Genomic DNA, 11,621 nt, shown 5'->3' with positions numbered 1-11,621 from the left:
TACTAGGTTTGTCTTCTGGAACTAATAAGATTAAAAATTCAAATCTGCTTATGCTTTCGGCTAAACAGTAGAATTATCTAAAAACAGATATATATCAGTATCTATACATATGCCGATACATAAGATTATGAGTTGGAGGGCATATTTTCAGAGCATTTCTGATAATCAAAAATGTTTGAAAGTAAATCAACTGTATAATTTAAAACTCAGTTGGTATAAGGAAAAATTCTGTCTTCAATTCATGTGAATTATTTCATCAAACATAACAAAAGGGACTTCCCTGGTGGTACAATCATTAAGACTCCTAGCTTCCAATGCAGGGCGTGCAGGTTCAATCCCTGGTTGGGGAACTAAGATCCCACATGCCACGCAGTGCAGCCAAAAGAATTAAAATAAGATAAAATAACAGAGAATGAGCTAAATAGTTAATATAATTCATTCAGACCTTGCTCTGTTCATAACAAAGGCAAGTCAAAGGCCTGTGAGAACTGTGAACTTCTCAACAGTTCAGGGTCAATATGAACAAGGGTACCAGCTGTTCCATTAGATAATGTCTTGGATAAAGTCACTCTTGAATGAAAGTTTTCACACTTCGTAATAACAAGGCATCGCTACTGAAATGAAAAAAAAAAAAAGATGATGACAAATATCTGAGATAGTCCAGAAATGAATTCTTTTCCATGACCAAATTTATTTTCTAAGCCAAGAAAGAAATAATTAGCATTTTGCCAAACTATGCTTTCGTGGTGGTTTAGAAATTAATAATACAGTATGAGTACAATGAGAACACATATTCAAAGTGAGAAAGCAGTTTACTGTGATCTTACTTCCCACTTTCAAGAGAAATAAAAATGAATGAACAGCTACTTTTAACTTTCATAACTACTGAACAATAACTCGAAAAATTAGAACATGCAATGCACAAATGATGCTGGAGTTGTTTTTTATTCCTTCTCCTAAAAGTGTCATTCTTTCATCTTCCAAATACCAGTTGGCTTGTGGGATCTTAGTCCCCCAACCAGAGATTGAACCCAGGCCTCAGCAGTGAAAGCACTGAGTCCTAACCACTGGACCACAAGAGAATTACTTTGATAAATTTATGATGGTAGCTGCTCTTGAGGTTGTAATGAAATTTAAAGAAAATACTTTATTTGTGTTGCCAAAATATGCTTACCAGTCAAAATGGTTAGCTATATAAATGAGAGGTTGCTTTAGATTTCATTTTTATATTGACAGTTTTCTTTTTAGATAGCACAAAATCACAGAACAGTTTGCTAAATTCTTCATCCGAGTCATAATGATTTCTGGGAATTGAGCAGCAGTGTTGAAGATTTGCTTAATAGTAAATCATGTTCTTTATTGCAACTGTGGCTTTACAATGATTTGAGTTATGCCGGGATTCTGTTCTAGACAATTTGAAATCAAACAGGAGAATGTTAATTTCTTACAACCAAGACATCTCATACCACAATATGATACGCATGGCTGCTATACAGTAATAGCCGAGCAACATTTTTTAAGCTGAGAGCAGTTAGTGTTCTTTTTCAAGGCAGATGTTTTCCAGATTTGCTATTGTCACTCATTAAGAAAGTAAGAAGTCTGTGAGTTATGATAATGTGAGGTATGATATTGTGTATAAAATCTCATCCATAAAACACCACAGATTTTTCTCAGCTAATTCTTTCCTCTGCTTGCTTTAATTGGTTCAGTGTGACTGTTGGTTTCCATTAGTCTAGAAATACTTATTTTGTCTGTGTGATAAAATGTAACCAAACAGAAAATAGGTAGGCGGTAAATATGCTGATGAAATGGAAAGAGGGTAGATATTTTAGTTAGCAGGACTTATATATTCAAAAATTATGCTGTTTTAAAGTAATTGTGAAAAAATATTTTGGGTATTTTATGAGACCTATTTAGCACATATTGAATTTGGGGAACAATGTGCATACTTTGGAGGAATTCAAAGCAATGTACAAATATTATCCAATGAACATTTCCATGTAAGATAATGGAGGAGATCTTACTGTGGCTGTAGTTTACTGGAGTAAACACAGTTCACATAGTGAAAATGAAGCACTAAATGAAACAGAGCAATGAAAAGAGCAAATGCTGGGATATTTTTTTTCACTCCTATAAATTGAGTTTAATGCCTAAATTATCAGAAAAATACTGTGGTCATAATACCAAAAAAGAGACTACAATTTTCAATCTAACATATACTTTCTTAAAGCTATTTCCTTACCTAGAGTGATCTTAAAATGTGAAATAGGGTAGATGAGATATGTAATGTCTTGGTTAAATAACTACTGTTGACCTGATTGACATTACCATCAATTTAAAAAGTGTATTTATCAGCTTTCTTTCATTTCTTCTAAATGTTTGAATAGAAATATCTTCATTTAAAAAGTTGAGATTTTTAATAACTACTATTAAAAATATATTTTTTAAAAAGTTGATTGTCTCTATAGGGGTCATTAGTGGTGAGAGAGGTTTCTGTTTTCCCACAGAAGTGGCTCATGGTATCTGTGCAGGGCTCCCAGCTGGCCTGCTCCTCAGAACTGAATTTGCAAACCCACATTCCAGATTGACTCAGTATTGCAACATGAGATGCCTTAAAGAAGTAAAAACACAAATAGCTTAAGAGATGATCAGTGGAAATACAATGATGGCTTTTTCACAAAACTTAAACAAGAAGCCTTTAAAAGGGACTACTTTTCTCAAACAACTCAAAAATGATGGCCAGATCCATAGACTACTCATGGCACTTGAACAATTTTATGCAAAGCACTGAACAAAATATTAAGCCTTCTAGTACAGAAGATTCATAATTCAGTAATGACACCCCCTGCACATAACTTACAGCAGTAGCACTTAGGAATTCATATACCAAATACAAACTCACAGACTCAGCTATGGCTATAACTATATTGGCTCCAAGTTTAGCAATTCCAAGTATGAGTATTATGCGTGTCTCTTCTCTTTTCCCATTATACTAAAACCATAAAATTTATTTCCATCCAGGCAGCCAGCATGCAGATCCAATTTATTATGATTATAATGACACAAGAGGAGGGAGGACAATGGATCAAGAGGAAGGGACTTCACAAATGCAGAACAACCTCTTTGCACTGATGTCAACAGCAAGGGAATTCTGAGGCTGACTGGGTATCCCAGATGTCATGGATGAGATTTCTACACAGATGAACTGTTGAGCTCTTAACTAGATTTTCTAATGCCCTTCAATGATACTGCTTGGCTAAACTGTACTCAGCCCTGATCTGAATCAAGTTTGTGGCAAGGGCTTGAGAGTCCCATGTTGAAAGGGAAGCGTAGTCCTGCAGAAAGATGCTGGACTTACTACCTTTTGATGACACTGTTTCTCTATAAAACAAATGATTCTTGCCTCAGGTAGATTAACTTTGTTGGTGCTGTGCCAGGTCTCAGCAGTCATGTCTAACTCTTTGCAACCCTATGGACTTAAGCCCTCCAGGCTCTACTGTCCATGGGGTTCTCCAGGCAAGAATACTGCTGTGGGTTGCCAGTTCCTTCTCCAGGGGGATCTTTCCGACCCAGAGATCAAACCCATGTCTCTCATGTCTCCTGCATTGGCAGGCAGGTTCTTTACCATTAGTGCCACCTGGGAAGCCCAATTTTATTGATAACAACCTCCAATTAGGTAGGCTCTGGAACCAAGAAGCAGCTGGAGTTCGTGAATTAGTTTTTGACCACCCAGAATGCCTCCACACAGTGAAAGGTAACAGATGGAGACAAAATCTCAGCACATTTAACAACCAGTTACAACTGAAAGACTTCTGGCTGTTGTTTAGTTGCTAAGTCATGCCTGACTCTTTGAGACCCTATGGACTGTAGCCCACCAGGCTCCTCTGTCCATGGGATTTTCCAGGCAAGAATAGTGGAGTGGGTTCCCATTTCCTTCTCTAGGAGATCCTCCCAAACCAGGGATCAAACCTGCATTTTTTGCACTGGCAGGCATTGATGGCGAATTCTTTATGGCTGAGTCAGCAAGGGAGAAACTCTACTCTTAGCCAAATGAGAATTTCTATCATCAAAAGATAAATTTCTGTAAAGCAATCCAACTACAATTCACTGAGTAACTACTATGAATCTGGCTTTCTCCTAGGGTGCATAAGTGCTAAGTTACTTCAGTCATGTTTGACTCTTTGGGACCCTTTGGACTGTAGCCCACCAGGCTCCTCTGTCCATGGGATTCTCCAGGCAAGAATATTGGCGTGGATTGACATGCTCTCCTCCAGGAGATCTTCCCAACCAAGGGATCAAACCTGAGTTTCTTATGTCTCCTGCATTGGCAGGCAGGTTCTTTATAATACTAGTGCCACTTGGAAGCCCATCTTAGAATACTTCACACAAATTATTTCACATGATTGTCAAAAGTCTTTGAGAAAGAATATATTACCCCCTATTTTACAAATTGAGGCTAAGTAGAGTGAATTTAACTCAGATGACCATTATATCTACTACTGTGGACAGGAATCCCTTAGAAGAAATGGAGTAGCCATGATGGTCAACAAAAGAGTCCGAAATGCAGTACTTGGATACAATCTCAAAAACGACACAATGATCTCTGTTCATTCCCAAGGCAACCCATTCAGTATCACCATAATCCAAGCCTATGCCCCAACCAGTAACAGTGAAGAAGCTGAAGTTGAACGGTTCTATAAAGACCTACAGGACCTTTTAGAAGTAACACCCGGAAAAGATGTCCTTTTCATTACAGGGGATTGGAATGCAAAAGTAGAAGTCAAGAAACACCTGGAGTAACAGGTAAACTTGGCCTTGGAGTACAGAATGAAGCAGGGCAAATGCTAATAGAATTTTGCCAAGAGAACGCACTGGTCATAGCAAACACCCTCTTCCAACAACACAAGAGAAGACTGCACATGGACATCACCAGATGGTCAACACTGAAATCAGACTGATTATACTCACTGCAGCCAAAGATGAACAAGCTCTATACAGTCAACAAAAACAAGACTGGGAGCTGACTGTGGCTCAAATCATGAACTCCTTATTGCCAAATTCAGAATTAAATTGAAGAAAGTGGGAAAACCACTAGACCATTCAGGTATGACCTAAATCAAATTCCTTATGATTATACAGTGGAAGTGAGAAGTAGATTTAAGGGACTAGATCTGATAGACAGAGTGCCTGATGAACTATGGACTGAGGTTCCTGACATTGTACAGGATACAGGGATCAAGACCATCCCCATAGAAAAGAAATGTAAAAAAGCAAAATGGCTGTCTGGGGAGGCGTTACAAATAACTGAAAATAAGAGAAGCAAAAAGCAAAGGAGAAAAGGAAAGATATAAGCATCTGAATGCAGAGTTCCAAAGTATAGATAGAAGAGATAAGAAAGCCTGCCTTAGCGATCAATGCAAAGAAATAGAGTAAAACAATAGAATGGGAAAGACTAGAGATTTCTTCAAGAAAATTAGAGATACCATGGGAACATGTCATGCAAAGATGGGCTCGATAAAGGACAGAAATGGTATGGACCTAACAGAAGCAGAAGATATTAAGAAGAGGTGGCAAGAATACACAGAAGAACTGTACAAAAAAGATCCTCATGACCCAGGTAATCACGATGGTGTGATCACTCACCTAGAGCCAGACATCCTAGAATGTGAAGTCAAGTGGGCCTTAGAAAAGCATCACTATGAACACAGCTAGTGGAGGTGATGGAATTCAATTTGAGCTATTTCAAATCCTGAAAGATGATGCTGTGAAAGTGCTGCACTCAATATGCCAACAAATTTGGAAAACTCAGCAGTGGCCTCAGGACCAGAAAAGGTCAGTTTTCATTCCATTCCCAAAGAAAGGCAATGCCAAAGAATGCTCACACTACCACACAATTGCACTCATCTCACATGCTAGTAAAGTAATGCTCAAAATTCTCCAAGCCAGGCTTCAGCAATACATGAACTGTGAACTCCCTGATGTTCAAGCTGGTTTTAGAAAAGGCAGAGGAACCAGAGATCAAATTGCCAACATCCACTGGATCATGGAAAAAGCAACAGAGTTCCAGAAAAGCATCTATTTCTGCTTTATTGACTATGCCAAAGACTTTGACTGTCTGTATCACAATAAACTGTGGAAAATTCTGAAAAAGACAGGAATACCAGAGCACCTGACCTGCCTCTTGAGAAACCTATATGCAGATCAGGAAGCAACAGTTAGAAGTGGACATGGAACAACAGACTGGTTCCAAATAGGAAAAGGAGTACGTCAAGGCTGTATATTGTCACCCTGCTTATTTAACTTATATGCAGAGTACATCATGAGAAACACAGGACTGGAAGAAACACAAGCTGGAATCAAGATTGCTGGGACAAATATCAGTAACCTCAGATATGCAGATGACACCATCATTATGGCAGAAAGTGAAGAGGAAATAAAATGCCTCTTGATGAAAGTGAAAGAGAAGAGTGAAAAAGTTGGCTTAAAGCTCAACATTCAGAAAATGAATATCATGGCATCTGCTCCCATCACTTCATGGGAAATAGGTGGGAAACAGTGGAAACAGTGTCAGACTTGATTTTGGGGGGCTCCAAAATCACTGCAGATGGTGATAGCAGCCATGAAATTAAAAGACGCTTACTCCTTGGAAGGAAAGTTATGACCAACCTAGATAGCATATTGAAAAGCAGGGACTTGACTTTGCCAACAAAGGTCCATCTAGTCAAGGCTATGGTTTTTCCAGTGGTCATGTATGGATGTGAGAGTTGGACTATAAAGAAAGCTGAGTGCCGAAGAATTGATGCTTTTGAACTGTGGTGTTGGAGAAGACTGTTGAGAGTCCCTTGGACTGCAAGGAGATCCAACCAGTCCATTCTGAGGGAGATCAGTCCTGGGTGTTCACTGGAAGGACTGATGCTGAAGCTGAAACTCCAATACTTTGGCCACCTGATGCAAAGAGTTGACTCATTGGAAAAGACCCTGATGTTGGGAGGGATTGGGGGCAGGAGGAGAAGGGGACGACAGAGGATGAGATGGCTGGATGGCATCACCCACTCATGGACATGAGTTTGGGTAAACAGCGGGAGTTGGTGATGGACAGGGAGGCCTGGCATGCTGTGATTCACATGGTTGCAAAGAACTGGATACGACTGAGAGACTGAACTTAACTGACTGATGTAGAGGATCATGTAATCTGCAAACAGTGAGTTTTACTTTTTCTTTTCCAATCTGGATTCCTTTCTTTTTCTCTTCTGGTTGCTGTGGCCAAAACTTCCAAAGTTATGTTGAGTAGTAGTGGTGAGAGTGGGCACCCTTGTCTTGTTCCTGACTTTAGGGGAAATGCTTTCAATTTTTCACCATTGAGGATAACGTTTGCTGTGGGTTTATCACATATGGCTTTCATTATGTTGATATATGTTCCTTCTATGCCTGCTTTCTGGAGGGTTTTTTATCATAAATGGATGTTGAATTTTGTCAAAGGCTTTCTCTGCATCTATTGAGATAATCATATGGTTTTTATCTTTCAATTGGTTAATGTGGTGTATCACATTGATTGATTTGCAAATACTGAAGAATCCTTGCATCCCTGGGATAAAGCCCACTTGGTCTTTTTAATATGTTGTTGGATTCTGTTTGCTAGAATTTTGTTGAGGATTTTTGCGTCTATGTTCATCAGTGATATTGGCCTGTAGTTTTCTTTTTTTGTGGCATCTTTGTCTGGTTTTGGTATTAGGGTGATGGTGGCCTCATAGAATGAGTTTGGCAGTTTACCTTCCTCTGCAATTTTCTGGAAAAGTTTCAGTAGGATAGGTGTTAGCTCTTCTCTAAATTTTTGGTAGAATTCACCTGTGAAGCCATCTGGTCCTGGGCTTTTGAATGTTGGAAGATTTTTTACTACAGTTTCAATTTCCACGCTTGTGATGTATCTGTTAAGATAGTCTATTTCTTCCTGGTTCAGTTTTGGAAGGTTACACTTTTCTAAGAATTTGTCCATTTCTTCCAAGTTCTCCATTTTATTAGCATATAGTTGCTGATAGTAGTCTCTTATGATCCTTTGTATTTCTGTGTTGTCTGTTGTGATTTCTCCATTTTCATTTCTAATTCTGTTGATTTGATTCTTCTCCCTTTTTTTCTTGATGAGTATGGGTAATGGTTTGCCTATTTCATTTATCTTCTCAAAGAACCAGCTTTTAGTTTTATTGATTTTTGCTATAGTCTCCTTTGTTTCTCTTTATTTCTGCCCTAATTTTTATGATTTCTTTCCTTCTACTAATCCTGGGGTTCTTCATTTCTTCTTTTTCTAGTTGCTTTAGGTGTAAAGTTAGGTTATTTATTTTATTTTTCTCTTGTTTCTGGACATAAGCTTGTATTGCTATGAAACTTCCCCTTAGCACTGCTTTTACTGAATCCCATAGGTTTGGGGTTGTCATATTTTCATTTGTTTCTATGCATATTTTAATTTCTTTTTTTAAATTTCTTATATGATTTGTTGGTTATTCAGAAGCATGTTGTTTAGCCTCCATATGTTTGTATTTTTAATGTCTTTTTTTCCCTGTAGTTGACATCTAATCTTACTGCATTGTGATCAGAAAACATGCTTGAAATGATTTCAATTTTTTTTTTTAATTTACCAAGGCTAGATTTATGTCCCACGATGTGATCTAACCTGGAAAATGTTCTGTGTGCACTTGAGAAAAAGGTGAAATTCATTGTTTTGGGGTGAAATGTCCTATAGATATCAATTAGGTCTAACTATTCCATTGCATCATTTAAAGTTTGTGTTTCCTTGCTAATTTTCTGTTTGGTTGATCTATCCACAGATGTTAGTACGGTATTAAAGTCTCCCACTATTATTGTGTTACTGACAGCCTTCAGAGTGGGAGAAAATAATAGCAAATGAAGCAACTGACAAAGAATTAATTTCCAAAATATATAAGCAGCTCATGCAGCTAAATTGCAGAAAAATAAACGACCCAATCAAAAAATGGACCAAGGAACTAAACAGACATTTCTCCAAAGAAGACATACAGATGGCTAACAAATACAGGAAAAGATGTTCAACATCATTCATTATCAGAGAAATGTAAATCAAAACCACAATGATACCACAATGGTATCATCTCATGCCAGTCAGAATGGCTGCTATCAAAAAGTCTACAAACAATAAATGCTGGAGACGGTGTGGAGAAAAGGGAACCCTCTTACAGTGTTGATGGAAATGCAAGCTAGTACTGCCACTATGGAGAACAGTGTGGAGATTCCTTTAAAAACTGGAAATAGAATGCCACATGACCCAGCAATCCCACTGCTGGGCATATACACCAAGGAAACCAGAATTGAAAGGGACACAGGTACCCCAGTGTTCATCGCAGCATTGTTTACAATAGCTAAGACATGGAAGCAACCTAGATGTCCATTGGCAGATGAATGGATAAGAAAGCTGTGGTACATGTACACAATGGAATATTCAGTTCAGTTCAGTTCAGTCGCTCAGTTGTGTCCAACTCTTTGCGACCCCATGAATCGCAGCATGCCAGGCCTCCCTGTCCATCACCATCTTCCGGAGTTCACTCAGACTCACGTCCATCAAGTCCGTGATGCTATCCAGCCATCTCATCCTGGGTTGTCCCCTTCTCCTGCCCCCAATCTCTCCCAGCATCAGAGTCTTTTCCAATGAGTCAGCTCTTTGCATGAGGTGGCCAAAGTACTGGAGCTTCAGCTTCAGCATCATTCCTTCCAAAGAAATCCCAGGGCTGATCTCCTTCGGAATGGACTGGTTGGATCTCCTTGCAATGGAATATTACTCAGCTGTTAAAAAGAACACATTTGAGTCAGTTCTAATGAGGTGGATGAAACTGAAGCCTATTATACAGAGTGAAGTAAGTCAGAAAGAAAAATACCAATACAGCATATTAACATACATATATGGAATTTAGAAAGATGGTAACAATGACCCTATGTGAGATAGCAAAAGAGACAGAGATGTAAAGAACAGACTCTTGGATTCTGTGGGAGAAGGCAAGGATGGGGTGATTTGACAGAATAGCATTGAAACATGTATATTACCATATGTGAAACAGATCGCCAGTCCAGGGTCAATGCATGAGACAGGACACTCAGGGCTGGTGCACTGGGATGACCCTGAGGGATGGGATGGGGAGGGAGGTGGGAGGGGGGTCCAGGATGGGGGACACATGTACACCCATGGCTGATTCATGTGAATGTAAGGCAAAAACCACTACAATATTGTAAAGTAACTAACCTTCAATTAAAATAAATAAATAAATAAATAAATTTACAAAAGCAAATAGTCAGACATGATTGAAGTGACTTAGCATGTACACTCCTGTTTGAAGGACTTCCTAGATGGTGCTACTGGTAAAGAACCTGCCTGCCAGTGCAGGAGACATAAATGACATGGGTTCAATCCCTGGGTCAGGAAGATCCCCTAGAAGGGGAAATGGCAAACCACTCCAGTATTCTTGCCTGGAGAATCCCCATGGACAGAGGAGACTGGCAGTTACAGTCCACAGGGTTGCAAAGAGTCAGACGCGGCTGAAGCAACTTGGAACACAACACACACATACACTTCTGTTTGAGAACACACTCCCCAGCTCCCCTACTTGTCTCTCTGGCAGCCCAGGGACACCACCCAAGTCCTACCCTCCCTGGTAAGTGTTCTGTTCTCTAGACCTAATCTTCTTTCTGAAGACTAGAAAACAGACGTCAACTAATTGAGCCAGTCACCCACCTGCTCTTCACCCCTTCTTCCTATAAAATGAGGGGACTGTTTAATATCCTCTGCTGCTGCTGCTACTGCTAAGTCACTTCAGTCATGTCCGACTCTGTGTGACCCCACAGACAGAAGCCCACCAGGCTCCCACATCCCCGGGATTCTCCAGGCAATATCATCTAATGTACCTTAATAAACAACTCCCTCAGACTTTTCACTTATAGGCAAATCCTATAAAGGCAAACCCTGATCCCTCTGTATGCCTCACCACCGTGACTGGGCGACAGGAGGGGACTCATGCCCTCCTTCACAAATCCACAAACTTCCAGTCACTTCCTCCCTCTAAAGTGATGAAGCCAACACTCCCCCCTTTACTTGTTCTTCTCCTCAGGAAGAAGGGGTGCTCATCTGTTTGGCAGAGCCTGGCCTCTACCAGAGCCTGTTTCCCTGCTTGGGGAGATGGCAGGGAAACAGGTGCCACTCATTGGTGGCAGGATGTCTAGTTCTCTTTGACCACGTGGGCTCAGGCAGTAGAAGCCCCTCCTACTCTGGGGTGAGCCAGCGCTTCCTGTCTCTGAGCACTGACCACTGTAGGAGGACCCGCACCACCATCGTGTGTGCGGACTGCTTGCCGTTCTGTGTCCCAGCTCCTCTCATCCTCCAGAAGCATCCTTGAATTGGCAGTGAGCGGACTGGACCACTGCCCAGTCGATTCAGCTCTCTTGGCCAATACGAAGCTTTTTATTTGAGGTGGGAAGCAGGGGACACAATTTTGGCCTCAGGTCTAAGCCACATTCTCTAATTCCAATTTCCCAAGCCCCAAATTTTGTTTTCTACATCTCTAACAGGATGGCACTCTGAAGCCCCATTTGGCTGGTTCTTCTCTCTC

The 11,621-nt window shown here is 40.1% G+C and overlaps 1 long non-coding RNA gene across 3 annotated transcripts in view; it reads right to left on the bottom strand.

Moving 5' to 3' along the window:
- Positions 1-667: 667 nt before the first annotated feature.
- Positions 668-11,621, bottom strand: part of LOC105607367 (uncharacterized) — a 29,559-nt gene continuing 18,605 nt past the window's right edge. For all 3 annotated transcript variants that reach the window (XR_006060833.2, XR_006060834.2, XR_009594956.1), the window contains one exon: positions 668-9,807. This is a non-coding gene — a long non-coding RNA (uncharacterized LOC105607367). The remainder of the gene's footprint in view (positions 9,808-11,621) is intronic.

This window comes from Ovis aries, chromosome 9 (assembly GCF_016772045.2).
Source record: "Ovis aries strain OAR_USU_Benz2616 breed Rambouillet chromosome 9, ARS-UI_Ramb_v3.0, whole genome shotgun sequence".
Classification (NCBI taxonomy): Eukaryota; Metazoa; Chordata; class Mammalia; order Artiodactyla; family Bovidae; genus Ovis; species Ovis aries.
Note: the sequence above shows the minus strand (reverse complement) of the source record. Positions and strands in the feature narration are given on the sequence as shown.